Source organism: Athene noctua, chromosome 1 (assembly GCF_965140245.1).
Source record: "Athene noctua chromosome 1, bAthNoc1.hap1.1, whole genome shotgun sequence".
NCBI lineage: Eukaryota > Metazoa > Chordata > Aves > Strigiformes > Strigidae > Athene > Athene noctua.
Genome location: NC_134037.1, coordinates 36,999,336 through 37,015,230, shown reverse-complemented (window position 1 = coordinate 37,015,230; position 15,895 = coordinate 36,999,336). Strand labels below are relative to the sequence as shown.

General features: G+C 37.1%; 1 protein-coding gene across 1 annotated transcript in view; it reads left to right on the top strand.

Annotated features, from left to right (window-relative positions):
• The window catches only part of IMPG1 (interphotoreceptor matrix proteoglycan 1), a 64,061-nt gene that overhangs the window by 33,476 nt on the left and 14,690 nt on the right, over positions 1-15,895 (top strand). The gene's annotated exons all lie outside the window — the stretch shown is intronic.

Here is a 15,895-nt window from a genome sequence, read left to right as displayed (position 1 = left end):
AAGCTTGTAAGTTTGCTCTCTGCTGTGGGAAAGTCCCCTGCTCCCTTAGAAGGCTCTGCTCTGTCGCTGTTCCACCAGCTCCCTCCTTGCTCAGTCCTTGGCCTTTCATGTCCCACCATCCACTCCAGAAGCCTCTTGGAGTGAGCATAGTGAACTCTGCTCCCCCTTTCAGCATGTTCTTCCTGACCCAGCATGCCCAGAAACAGCCAGAAGGCACCTTCATCCCTGCTGCCTGGCCACATCCTATAAGGCAAACAGGCAATGTTTGCATAGCTGATTAGAAACACCGCACTGCATGGTGATAACACCCTTCACAATGGGCCCACACAGCAGAAATATGAGGGGGGGGGGATGCACATGTAGTGTACAGCTTACAGTGTTTTTTCTGGATCCAGTAAATAACAATATCGTCATTTTAAAGAACATAAAAGCTTCCACTTGCAAGCATACTCTAACTAGCTCCAGTAAGGGAAAAGCATAACATATTCCATGATCTGCTGTTGCACCTGGTAGTTTATGTACGGAATAAGAACTTCCCATTCTATACTCTTGCCTTTATACACAGAGTTCTGAGTTAGATAAAGGCAAATACTTTAGGATTAGCAGAGTGACTTAAAGATTAGAAAAACACTTCTTACAATAATCAATTGTCAAATGTTCCTGAAAATAAATTTTATGATGAAAAGTGTTAAACACAACTATTTTCAAACACATGCTGTGAAGTCTTGTAGTGCTACTGATAAAAGCACAGCATACCTTCAAATAACAGTACAGCATACCTTTAAATAACATTCATTATAACTGTGGAAAAGAGTTACATTTGCAAGGGAAAAAAAAAAGAAAAAAAAGTCATATGCATTTTTCATTCTATTTACTCATTGGGTTAGGGATTTAATGTCATAAAAACCACATAAAGCCACATATCTATCTTGTGATTTTCTAAATAGCTAAAAAACCTTGTAGCCTAACAGCTCTAAATGACTGAAGAGAAGCAGCAGAGGATATTTGACTCACCAAAAATGCAGAGCAACTTATGCTGAAGGCACTAGTTCCATTCTTTTTCTTCAGATCTAAAATTGTAAATAATTTGTTTATTGCAGTTTATTATAGTTACTGCCTAACTGGTTTTCACTGGATGGGAGGGGGCGTACAGAAGATGGACCCCTCTGGCCCTAAGGTTTGAGCTTGCTTGATTGTTCCCCAGTGACAGTGTAGGACCACAGTTAATCCCACTCTCCCACAGGCTCTGATACCTCAGCTCAAAATGGTGATTAGATTCAGTATTTCTAAATGATCCTCAGAGATAATATATTGCATAGTTTAATGAGTTTCAATGTCATCAGGCAAATAGGAGGACCAAGGGAAATTTTAAGATGGATAATACAAATGGAAAGTTCACCACTTACACAGATTTCTTCAACAGATTTTTCTCATATAATTTGAAATTCGGGAAAAATAATACATAAAGGTTTTTGTTCTTCCTAAAGCTATTATTGCCTGTGCCCACAGAACATGCACTTAAAGAGATGTGGACCTTCTGTAAGTGCAGCTTTGATCCTGTAAGCATGTGGTACTGACGCTTTAAACACTACTTTAAGTAATTGTTTGTTGCACATTTGGGTTGGAACCTCTCAATCTGCAAAACAAAAGAAACTGTCCAAAGCTGTAAAAAAATCTTGTTCCTCCTTGCTGAATACAAGTTATGTCCAAAACAAGAATTTAAAAATCCCATCACTATCTCTGCAACTGAGTAGCAGGAGAAAAATAATTGTTCCCTGTCTAAAAAGAAGGAGTGATATGTTAGCGATGACACAAAGCTGTAGTTATAGTATTTGGTTAAAATCTTACAGTACAAAAAACATACAGAAGAGAGATGTTGAAAAGCTATTTACTAAGCTCTTAAAAGCATAAATAGTATATACTCTTTAAAACTTTTTCTTTTTTTACAGTTTTTTTTTTTCAGTTCTGGCAGTCCTGTGTACAACATTCCCTGTAGTCTTTTATTTCCACAGATGTTGCATATTTACTAAGAACCAATAGAATTTGATCTGGAAATTCCAGACTTAACAACATTGATGTCTAAGGTCTTATTAAAGTCAACACTGTTGGTGATATTAATATAGCAAGCAGAATTCCTTAGTAGCAAGTACAGAATTTTTCATGCTTTGTGCCTGGCTTCATTTCATAGCTGCATTTCTTAGTAATATTTTTTAAAAATAAACAAACTTTTAACTGTTGCTGGTATAAAACAGCAGGAAATACTTAGACAGTACTGTATGAGGTTGGACAGAAGGTTAAAGTCTAAACAGTTGCCTGTAATCCTACTACATTATTTTCTAGCCATTTCCCCACCATACAGTCCAGAAGGTGGAGCAAATTTTCTTCATCACATGTTTAGAACTTCTTTACCATGAAGGAAGAGCGGGCTACCAGAAGTAACATAGTCTGAGATTCGTTTAGGTATCCACATCAACTGTGTGTTTCACAGATGGATTTTATTACACCAGTTGTCACATGGGTGCGACTACAGGCTGAACATTACTACAGACTCCTGAACATCGAATATCTACAACCTATGTCTACTAATTTAATTATGCCTACCGGAGTTCACTGAGCAAAGTAATAAAAAAAGTTTTTTCACAGCTCCCAGAAAGATAATCAAACTCAGCCTCACACACAAAAATATACAGAAAGTTCTGCACAAAGCATCTTGGGAAAGGAGAGTGAAAAACAGGTTAGGGACAAGGACTCAAACTAACAAGAGGTGTCCTTTTAAGACATGCAGGATGGGATTGGGTAGACAGCGGGAAGAATGAACCAGGAGCAGATGTGAAGCTTCTTTTGTATGGTACTGTGCTCATTCTGGCCGGTGGTGCTGTCCATAGGCAGTAAAGAGCAGGCCAGTGAGGGTTAGACAGCTGTGCTGGCCAAACAGTGATGACAGTTAATCCACCCCTCGAAGTAGCTCAGTACTACTAGGAATATGCTAGGCTGTCTCTAAAGTAAGTGTAACCTTTGAATTTCAAATTCCATTTTGGGATTTCAAAATAGAATTAAGATAAAACTCTGGTATATATTTCCAGACCTCTTACTGAAAAGTTCTGAAACGCCTGGATCAGATGTTGTGGTTTAAAGACCTGACTACTCAGAAAGGTTCTTCTCTGGTGTAGCACTTTCAAAATCTAGACCATTTCCATTTTCCACTTAGAACCAGTGCAAAACCCCTGCTTTCTTCTACTATATGAGATGATACCTCTTCACTGTTCTCTAACATTCCTCCTTCTTCATATTTTTTTCCCCTCTGGAGTTAATTCATAAATATCTTTTCTGTACGGTTAAATTTCTTCACCCTCTCTGCAGCCTTCCTATGGCTCTACTCTAAAACAATATGGCCATTCAGTAAGGAATACACTTGTGAAATGTAGTAGACAGATTGTTGTTTCAAAAACCAATAACATTTCAGCAGTAAAACATATATAAACAAATGAATAAACAGATAAAAGGATTCATGAAGTCAGCAACAATAATAATTATATACTTCCTAAACAGTAAGAAGAATTTTAATTTGTATCTGTTTTAATTGTAGCTACTAACAAATTATACATTCCAGGTAAATGGTTATCCCAAAATTCTGACCATTATGAAGGAAGCATTATTTCTGGAGAAGTTATTCCAGAAGCACAGGACAAAATAAAGCTACCAGTAAAACACTTCAGCTATTCAGTTGTAGCACATCTCGGTCTCACCAGCCTGGATCATCCTCAAGCTCTCAAGAAAGACTCTTCAGGGTGGATCACAGAGTTTTTCTGTGAGAAAAAAATACAGGATGAGGAGTAGATGGTGGTCACATCTCTGTATGTTTAACTGATAAAAGCCTCATTAATTTCCGTAATTCCTCTCATGTTCACACAGCCTTGTTGTGAGTGGTTCCCTTTAGTATCTTCCTCCTGCCCAACAGTTAATTTAGTTGTGCACTCCTCACTCACTACTATTTCTAAGCAATCTCTAGAAAAACTCAGTTTTCTGTCTGGGGATTCTTTCTGTCTCTGGTTCATCCCCAGCTGCCTAAGCACCATCTATGTTTAGCATAGCTTTCTATTTGGCATAACCAGCATTGTCATGGAAAAGAAAACCTCATTACTTCTTGCAAGAACCACTCTGGATGTTCCCAGGATTGGCATTCACCCATTCTTTGTGCCAGGAAAGCTCACCACTTCTTTCACATCAGTGGTTATACAGGGTAAGAACTCCTCTGTTTCCTTACACGTTTTTTCTGTTTTTCTTGTGTTTTCTTTGACCATAAATTGACAGGATTTTCTCAATATTTTCCCCCATCAGCTTCTCTCTGATTCACTTGTCACTTGCTGCCTCAGACATGCAAAGAATGCTTTTCCTGGAGCTGCTGCCTCAGTCTGATGCTTGTGGAAGTGAACAGGTAGGTCTAACTGTGTCATTTTCTCAAGCATTATATATGATATTGGTTAGCCTAAAAGTTATCTGTGAATTGAAGATAAGGCTGAATGCAAAAGCTTCAAAAGGTCCATATTACGAAACATTAGATTTAAGAAAAAGTTCACAGTATGTTTACTGTTGTGATAAAGTTAGAATTGTATATTCAGGTTACTACAGGTATCCTGAAGAGTCCTAAACATATTAAATGATTAGCATATGGCCAAAACTGAATGATAGCCTGCTGCTCAGCTATCTGCATGCTGGGAAGAGCAGGAACAACCTGAATAGAACAAAAGCTGCATCACATCTTCAAAACATACTTAAAAATGCTAAAATGAAATTCCTAACCCAAGCAAGAAGGTATGAAAGAAACAGAGCACTATCTATTTTCCCAATTTAACACATCACCTGTTTAAATTATTAAGCTATCCAATCACTTCAGTTCAGTTTTACTTCAAGGTAAAGCTTCTATTCTTTTAAATATGATTTCTTATTCATACACCCCCAAATATGCAACATAAACGCACGTTAACTGAAATATTTGAAAATTTACTTTACGTGCAATTGGCAATTCCAATGACTCACTGAAATTACTGTGTGAAGTACAGAAAACAATTTTGATTTCTTCTAAGAAAATCTGCAAATCTTATAAGGCATTTGTATAATGAGGAAATGTAACACCTCGTTCTCCACCTATACAGATAGCAGGAAGATACACCTCCGTGCTCTGCCACTTGTTCACTCATACTTTTCGCTCCTAAGTCTCTCCCCCAGACACAGGCACACATTGCTGTCCCATTGTTTCCACATGTGCACACCTGGACCAGATGCTCATATTCTACACACACACATGTGGTTTCTCTCTCACAGAGTCATCACTGTATATTTTTAGTCAAATCCATTGCTCCTGAAGCTAATTCTCATGTACCTCACATGCACCCTTTTAGACTCTCAAAGCTAACCATCTTTCAGTACCTCATGTTTCAAAATTGCTATGACTTCTATAATTCGCATTTCCCTATTGACCGTCCCATTCCATGTTCAATGCTATTTCACTCCAAACAAATCATTTCCCTCCCTCCAAATTCACCATAATACTGTTGAATTAAAATCACACCAATAGTCAAAACTTAAGCTTTTCACTGGTTGCAGGTAACCCTCCGCTATGAGTGAGATGTAACATAAATACCACAGGCATTCGTATATTTCCGTCTCAGATCCCATCTTGTGTTAAAACCAAACCTTTCTGCCTGTGTGCAGAGACAAGATCTAAAGCTGAAAAATGGGGAAGTTCTCTTGCCTGATGCCTAGGAAGACAGGAGCAACCACAAAGACATAGAGGCTCTGAGGAGAGGAGGAGTACTTGCTACATGATAACACTGGAAACCTGACAACCCTCCAACCCACCCGCAATTCTTCTTCAGCTTTGTAACTGTGCATGAAGGAGCTCTCCCTTCAGGAGGGACATGCAGCTGTTGCTGCATGTGGTCTAACCACACTTTGTTCCAGAAAATTAATTCTCTTTAGAGCTAAAGGGCTAAAAACTTCTTTGAGGAAGTTTACAGTCTTCAGACACAACTTCAGTAGTTCTAATCCTCTGATAAAAAAGGAATATAAAAAGGCAGAAATAAGTTCAGAATTTGAAGAGACAGTATCATAAATAACTTTAATATATTGATACCCTTAATAAAATTATTTAAAAACATGTGACAGATGCAGTAGTAAAATAAGAAAAATATTTTAAAAGAAATAATAAAGACTTTTAGCCAGGGGGTGTAAGATAACCTTTTGCCTGGTCATAAATGAATGAAACTAATGAAGTTTGCATGTCATGTAGTCCAGATAGAACAAATATCAAGTAAAGTGGCACTGCTGAGACTAACATGCCCTGAATAATGCATTTTTCTTGCTCATTAAAAATCCTTGGTCTTACTAGAAGTGCTGGCTTCAAGAAATAATGTGTTATGATCAAATGGTACTAAAATTTTTATTTTATAAAATTATTACAGTCCTCTCTTTGGAGGATTCAGTATCCTATCAGCATAGGAAAGTCCATCTGAGCTCAGCTTGGAATTCTTAATAGTTAGTTCCTTGTTAGGGGATAACTCATGCAATCTGCATTAGACTATTATAGGCAAGTTGTAAGTTGGGTGCTCTAAATCACATCTCTGGATGGAGTTTCATATCTACAGGGAGGGCTTGGCCTTCCAATATTAGTTCTCTTAGCCATACCTGAGATGTCTCACACAGATGGCACTGATGCTAATATCAATTTAAGATGATTGTTCTTCAGGTTGAAAGATGCCATGGTATTTAAAACTAACAAACAAAAATACATTAAAATCTTAAAGGAAGGCAAATTTGCAATGATGTTTATACTAAATTTAATGGGGTTTGTGTGGTGATTGTGGGAGGAGGGTATTGTCGGCATAGCAAAACCTGCCAGGGGCTGACTGAGAAAAAAATTCCTGAATGGCATCTTCATACTTGAGGATTTCAGCTCCTAAGCAATACCTTTCAATAAAACTTGCCATTGTTTTGATTTATTTTTCTAGAGATCAGAAGGAATAAAGTTGGAAAAATACTGTATCAGTAATACATTTCAGTGCTTTCTCCTAAATGTATATGTAGCCTAGAGCAGTGGCTGAAGACCTGACTAAACTTGTCTTAGATCATTAAGATAAGCCCAAAGTTCCATTCTCATCTCTATTAAATATCTTGTTCCCCATTTCAGGATCAGACACTAACGGACACTCTGAAGTGAAACAATAAAAATCAAAATTATGCTGAACAGTTCTTGAAGAACTTCACAATATGCCTACATGGTACTGCAAAGCTCTAATAAAGAAACAAAGTAGCATAGCTTGAGGAGAATACATGCCTGAAAGCATCAGGACAGACAACTTCACTGATGGTACATGGCAGGGCAGAAGAGAATATACACTCAGCATCATCTACAGTTACAAAACAAAACAAAACAAAACAAAAAAAATCCTGTAATTCACTTTTCTCCCCTCTTATTTGACGAGTTCTTTTTAAACGGTTGTGGGAAGGTCCGTATTAGCTATACTTAATATTTCTTTCATGTGGAAGGAGAAGGGTAGTTTAATCTTTGTATTATCATGGCTACTCAACAGTTAAAAAAGTTAAGTGAAGTCCATGTACCCTTAATCTAAATGTTTTATTTGAGAGCAATCCCAAATATTTATTTAAATGTCATTTTTCGAGAAACTAGCATATGTCTTGAGACTTCTGCACCCCAGTATTATACGAAGGTCTCTTAGGGAATTTCAAAGCAAACACACAGCTAAAGGCTGTATGGATCCCTTTTACTTTACTGTGTAGCTATTGCTGGTTTTAATATTTAAACTGTCTGCTCCCTGACACCAGTGCTCTGGCTATTGTGAGCTGCTCAAATCCAGAAACCAGCAGTGATGGATGGATTTAAGATGTCAAGTCAGCCTAAGGCATCTGGCCCAAAGTCATTATCAAAAATACTGAAATTGAAATCTATCCTTACAATGCAACATTGTGCAAAACCAGTAGGATCTTTACAGTTAAATATCTCCTTCTATCTCTCTCTCACAGAGTCACTTTCAAAACTATGAGTTTTGAGAAAAGTTCCATTTCAAAACGATGAGAAAAACCAGAATACCTGCATCCAAGCACAACAGATTAGAAGAATAAAATAGGTCTCATTCTGTGACTTACATTCCATTAATTACATGATTTTCACATACAAGCGACTACGTAGTATGACAAAAAAAACCCCAAACTGTATTCAGTGTTTTCATTTTTCTTGGCAAGTCTTAAAGTGCTTATCTCATGACAAGATTTTAAGAGAGTCATGGGTTTTAACTTTCTAATTTCATGTTTGTCTTTTCTGTTTTTAGGTCCTTGGGTCAACACATTACTTGAATTTACACTATGTGTCTTCTATTTTGTTTTTACCATCTTGCAAACTAATAAACTTCCATACCACAAAACTGTCTCATGGTCCCATTACCTAATAAAATTTGCTCGTTTTGTTCCTGTCATACAGTTGAGAAAAATAGAGAAAGTGAGTAGGGATTTGGAGGGTACTTTCAATTCTGAACAACAGGTATTGTAACATGTCAGATTTTGTTTCTAGTCATTCTAAAACAAAATAAATCAAAAATGGTATTTCAGGTTCTCCATTTGGAGTGCTCCAAAATTTTTACAGTGGCATGCAGAATTATTTGCAACATTTAGATGGATGCTTCTTTCTGTTTCCAGGTGTTTGCAAAGCTTTAGGTCATTTTTACATGGATTTCATTATTTTAAACTCATGAAATAAATTTTTCAAATTTAATTGTAGGACAGTCAACAAGGGGAATAAGAACTGTTAATCCTCCCGAAACTGAGATGTTTCTTATTCAGCTTTCATTCCATTCCTTTGTAGATGTGTGTTCATATTTGCAAATTCACTGCTTCTCAGTTTTGCTTCTCTATTGAAGTCATTGATGTGAATACTAACCAAGTCGAGACTTCTCAGTTTAGCATGGTGTCTTACTTGTTTAAGATATATTTTAATATAATTTTACTACAGTAGCAAGTAGTGCAGAACTTCAATACAAAATAACTTAGGATAAATAATAGTCACAGCAGCCTCTGGCATTTTGAACATGTTTTCATTATAAATGTATTTACTAATTCCTTTACTTCACAGAGTATTCGAATCTCAGTGGAATCATTTCCTTAGCGAGGACTTTAATCAGAAAACTGACTTTTAGAGCCCTTGAGCACTAGTACGGCATTTCCTCTGGCAATCTCTGTAGCAGATGAGGTAAAGGTTCTGTAAATGGTAAAAGTGACTTGTCATGTTATGGAAATAACCTAGCACTGAACTACTGTTCATACAAGGTATCTAATGATACACCTGTCTGTATAGTATTGTTATAAAACACAGGAGTACTGCCTCAACATCCAACTTTATAATCCCTTAATTATGAGTGTGTATACTGTTAATTGCCTAAAGCAATTAATATGGAAATACTGAGTTACCTTCTGCTGCAGTCAGAAGAGTGATGAGGCAAATGGATGTTTCTGCATCTTTTTTCCAAGTCTTAGAGAGGCAGAACCAACATCATAACCAGGTGCAGTAACTCTTGAAGTCAGTGGAGAGATTGTAGTGTAATGATGGTCCAGACCCAGTTTTAACAGATCATTAACTGCTCACCAGTCTCTTTTCCACAGATACTTCCATTGAATAGTTTCAGCACAAAATGAAATCAAACACTGCTGCTCAGAGCTCTGAGGATGCTTTAAGCACCAGCTATACCTGTATTGTTCAAAATCCGTAGGTGTTTCTGAAATGCTTAATCCTCTAGAACCACTGAAACATCAGAATGCCAAAGACAGTCATTAAAATTTGACAGTCAAGTCTCTCAGTATATGAATTTGACACAGGTCTATAAAGTAAGCTTGCCCAATTAATTGTGTATCTATTATATTTCCAGTTGTTGTATTTAAACGACTACTTCGAAGCTGAAAGTGTTTTAAAAGAGTATATATTAATAGTATTTATTGCATTATTTCAAAGCTTTAAAGAAAAATGTTTATTCAAAAAAAAACCCACACAAAAATTTTTAATGAGAGAACTATTAGCAGATAGCTAATTGAAGCAAATAAAGTCCTTAATGAGACAGAAAATGACAAGCTGAATTACTATTTTTTTGGCCATGCATTGGCCAATGCGTGTGAAAATGTTGATCAGAGGAAAAGTTAATTTGTAATAGCACAAGAAACTGATATTTTGAAGGACTCTTATAGGTACAGTGACCAAATCATGAAATTGGTGCATATGTGACTCCCTTTTGCTATTGACTGACTTCCTTTAAAGACCAAGGGAGCTTGCATTTTCCAAGCAGAGATGGATCAACGAAAATATTAACCTTCAGACATTCCATAAAGGAAATTCTTTCTCCATATGGAAGTAAAAGGAGTCAGGGCTTGGCCACCTTCTTAATGATTTACTCTAAATCTTCATGCATCTTTGAAGAACAAGCAAAGAATTCTTTGCTTTTAAGTTGTTTCTTCAGTCATTGCAGAAGTATATGATACTACTGACATCCAAAAAAATGAATTTTATGGTAAAGATCCCAAAGTGAGATGAGGGCCGTGTCATAACTCTGTTTGGAAACAGACATGTCCCAGATCAAGCACCCAGTCTGTTGCCCTGGTTACATTACCCACCTAAGCATGAAAGTCTGTGAAAACAAAGTTGTCCAGTTGTAACCAAATAGATGCCGGTGTGTGTGGAACCTGACTAAGGAAGCCCCTTTGGAAGGTTTTTTTCATAATGAACATACACAAGATTAATAAACTCTAGTTGCTCAACACACAATTCTGCAGTGTTTTAGCTTTTCAGGTCTTTATTTTGCAAATTTTATGCTATCCTCTTAGTTTTCAGAGTGTAAGGTAGAACTGAATTGTTCTGAGAATAATGAGAAATAATTATCATTACTAAGTACTATTTTACTGAGGTACAAAATACTCCTCTTGTGACATCATGTCAGAATTACATTTATTGGCATCTTTGGTGGTATGATGAAGCTGAAAGGTGGGAAAATTTTCAGAATAAACTGAAGGCTTCTTAAGTTACACAGAGCACTACATGGTACTGGGGCTAGAGTAGCAGCTATCAGGTTGATATGCGAAAAATTAGACTACTCAAAATGTTTCAGTCAGGGTACTAAAGAGGAAAAGTCAGGAGATACAAGAAATTTTAGGACTGGGGATGGTGAGGAGATGGGATTTATTCTCAGTTAAATGAGGTCCACAGAAGTCAGCGGAGGAGTTCTGTTTGTTACATTGGAGATTGGACGCAGCTTCAGGGGGGTTCATTTACACAGACAGAATGACAGCCATTTTGGCTCTTCTGGCTTGGCCTTACACTTTAAAAGGCGAACTTAATCAGTAATTATGTGCTGCAAGACATTTGTTGTGACATGTTAGGTTAATGATCCTCTTCCCTTAATTCTCTTAATCCTTGTTTTACTTGTGCCCTAGTTAAAAACGAAAGACCTCAAACACAAATTTGGATCTTTATCAATTTGCTTGTATACAACAGGCCTGCATCCAAGGATTTTGTGGCATTTTACGCACCGACAAAATACATACATTTGAATCCAGCTACTTGCTGTACCAGTCCATCTAGTATTTATATCACCAGAGCTGCCCATAAGGAGATTACGCATTATGTACCTGCATTATGGACCAATCTCTTAACTGCACACTTTTTCCTTTGTTAGTCATTTTCTTCAGCCAGCATGTATACCAATATGTACATTTACATTGTAATACAGTAACTTTCATATACAGAACAATATCTGTCAGGGGACTTGGAAAATTTGTCTGTTGCCAATAGGAAATGTCAGTGCTTATCAAGCTCATGAATGAAATGAAATGCCAGGGCCTCTTAATGTATAACTTTCTGAGCCTTCTTACTAATACAAACCCAGCTGAAAAATTTTTCATGACAATTTGACCTTTCCCGAACAATAATTCTTTATTCATGGTCAGTTAGGAGGGTTTTCCTCTTTTTTTTTTTTTTTTTTAAAAAAAAAAAAAAAAAAAAGACTAATTAGGTACCCAAAATGAAGTTGTTGAAATGGCAGTTGATTTCTTCTGATAAGTCAAACCTGTGTATTTTACTTCCTCAGTTGGGAATAAATGCCTGCATGCAGCACTCTTTTTACAAAGATTTAATATAGAAATGTGCCTAGGAAATTGCCTCTTAATTTAGTGTTTACAAATCTTTGCCAACAGCAATTTAATTTTAGGTATAAAACTCTCCTCAGTGTAAGATTGTCCTGCCTTGTCCATGTAATACAAAAAAACATCTGGAGAGTTCAGTGAACATCTTTGTGGGAGGGTAAGTGGTGGCTGAGAGTTATTTATTGCTGACAGCATTTTTAATTCCATGCATTGTTTAATCTTCAGTATGGTTACTCTGGAGTTATATTTCAGTTCTACATCTTGTTTTGTGCTCTCTGTGTGTTCCCTACACCTGAATGATAGCATTGTAGACCATACTTTATGCTGAAATGAAATATGCTGAACTAAGAATGTCTGAATCTTCAGTGTTTGTGTTTTTAGAGATTTCATAAAATAATTGTCTTTTTCTAGCCTTCTGCTGTAAAAATCTCATCTACATGGCAAAATGGGTGAAGTATCACAAATAATTACTTTATAATGAACCAGTTTAAGTCTATTTTGTGTTCCATTTCAAAATTATGTATCTATGTGCATATAGAATCATAGAATAGTTTGGGCTGGAAAGCACCTTTAAAGGTCATCTAGTCCAACTCCTACCCCCCTGCAATAAGCAGGGACACCTTCCACTAGATCAGGTTGCTCAGAGCCTCATCCAGCCTGGCCTTGAATGTTTCCAGGGATGGGGCTTCTACAGCTTCTCTGGGCAACATGTTCCAGTATTTCACCACCTCCACAGTAAAGAATTTCTTCCTTACATCTAGTCTGAAAACCAATATGTATTGTGTTTATATATAAATCCAACATTTTAAATGGAAATTCATTCCAAATGTCTAGGTATTCTTTGTTTCATCCATAGTTTTTAACCCCATCAGGTTGATTTTTATCAAAATCTCACATAGACAGTGGAAAAGCTTATCAAAACCAAGTGCAAGTCATTTTACTGCTGATTTCAACATGTCACTTGTTTAGGCGTGTCTTGCAGCAGTAACCTGACATGTTAGACAAAGTGCAACCAACAGACAGGGTCAGTAACCCCTGGGTTCGGGACTGGTGCTGTGCTCCAGTAAGTGCTCAGGCGAGCCCATTTCCTTTCACGTTGCAGGGGACTAACACCACATCTGTGGTCAGTCACTGTCCATCTCAGCAGGAGAGACAGCAACTGATAAATAAGAATTGGCAGCTTATGAAAACCAGTGATATGTGCACAGAGATCATCTTGGTATGCCCTCAAGGCCTTTTAAGTTACTTTGCTTGTAATAAGAGGATACTAGAAGACCTTTATCGTCTATATATAGTGTATATATATGCACACATACACAGCTATATGCCAAACGTTTAATATTTGTATGGTTATTCTGCTTCACACTTGCTGCAATTTCAAAGCCATTTCAGTACTTCTTTCTCCTGTAATTACCTCTTTTCAAAATATAACATGCCAAACAGATACCATCACGATCCTATGCTCGAGTGTATGTTGTCACGCTGAGAGAATGTTGCTCTGTGGAGTTGCAGGTTCATCCCATCAATAGATTATCCTGCATTAATGCCTTCAAGCACTAATGCTAAGAAATCTGTTTTGAGTTCCCTTAACTAATAAGTGACTCTCACTCCTTATCAGTATAACAAGTAACAGCAAGAGCTCTGTAAACAGAGAACGTCACCAGGCTTTGTTTTTCTAATCTGTCCATTCTTGATTACACAAGAAACATGAGGACACACGATAAGAGAAAAGTATCTCAAATTCTCAGTGAAGTATTAGGGCACAAAGCTGTGCTGCAGCACATGGTGTTACATCCTGCATGCACAGCCCCCGTTCCATGCAGCACTTTGGTATTCTCTTTGGCTGCTCTCTAGGACTGTAGTCCATGTCTTATACTGTCAGCAGTGCCAATTACATACCACAACAAAGAAAAGGAGACTGTACAAACATGCTAGTTTAAATGGGAATTTGCTGCACCCACTTCACGGTCCTGTTGTGCTTCCAGATCACCAGAGTCTGGCCTTGAGGTGAAGGAGAATGTAGCTCTTGGGTTTTTTTCTGCAACCCATCCAACCCAGATGCTTTGTATTAGCAGTGTACTTCAGAGTCTTTTCCAGCATCAGCAGTACTCTAAGCTCGCTTGTTATTTTGTACACTTCAGTCATGAACAGCCACTGGAGATGTGGGAAGGAGGTGGGAGGAGCTCATCATGTGAAAGTTAAGGAACTATTTTATAATCTGGCAGAAAACTTTTCCCCTAAAGGCCCTAGGTCTGGGCACTCCTGATCCTCAAGTACCCTGATCTCACTTCCTCAGGTTTTTTACTACCACAGTTCCATTGACTTCAGTGAGTTCACTGCTGATAAATATGGGATTAGAATTCAGTACTAAATATCAAACCCAAAATAGGTGAAATATAGTCTCTTATCAAGTGGGAATTTTTGTCATCTAAATCATTCTGGTTTCCAAATATTTTACCAGTTAAGATGAGGCACATTGGGGGAAGACGCTTTCATGCATGCAGATGAAAGCAACAAAACTGACTAAAAAATTCTGCCTTGTCCAATATGGGAAAGGGATATTAAATATTGACAGAGATGAGTGATCTTACCTTTTAAAAACAGTTGTTAATTTGTGCTTTCGCATTGTGCTTTCAGATGGGTTTCTTTGTACCAGAATAACATTTGAACTAGTTACTGATGTAGTGACTGCATAAATAGAAGCGGATGCAGTAATGATCCCTCTAGGCTGCTTTATCTGAAGAGTGTGCTTAAGAGTACCCAGGTTATTTTTGGAAATTGCTTCTAGACGTTCACTTCCCCACAGAACAGACCCAAAAAAAAAAATCTAGTTCTTCCGTTAGCCAAGGCACATGAAACACTTGAAACAAATGGAAAACTTTAGAACTGAGAGTGGGAAGAACACTCCAGTAACGCCATGTTACTGGTATTCCAGAGTAAAATTCACTGACCCTTCACCAGAGCCAGACCCACTCTGCCCTGCTGGTAGCATCAAACTATGTCACAATGGAAAGTGTTTCCCTTTTTCAAAAAACTTTAATAGTCCTTATCAGTCTAATACTTGAGCATCTCAGGGAAAGCCGTGAACCTCAGTCACGCTACAAGGAGCTGAAAGGATTGATTTAGATAACAGAAACTGTGTAAGGGAAAACCAGACATCTCACATAAATTTGTTTTATATTTGTTCTGTATGTCAGCAGAAAGATAGAGGCACTTCAAAAAGATTCAGCATATGTTTGGATGGTTTTCTTCAAGTGAGATAAATTTCTCTGTATTGACTAAAAAGGGAGCAAAGATGACTGGCTTAGAGGATGCATCTCACTTTTAAATGCCTCCTAGAAGTGAGATCAATACCACACAAAGGCATATTCTTAAGACTCCTGAGGAGTTTGAAGCAGAACCAAAAAGTAAATCTAGTTCTCTCACAGCCTACCCCAAAAGTTTAACCACTGGTCAGTCTATTATCTGTTTTACTTATTTTATTACTATTGATAACATTTATTATTTTATATATTAATCTTTTTAATATTACACTATGATTTTTATATTAACTTATTTTATTAGCATATGTTTTATTTATCTCTTTACACTACTATCACTGAATCACCATATATAAATACATAGTAAAACAAAGGAGAAAAAAAAATATGTAGCAGCTCTTAATATAAGTTTATGCAAAGTGGTAACTGGATGGGAGAAAATT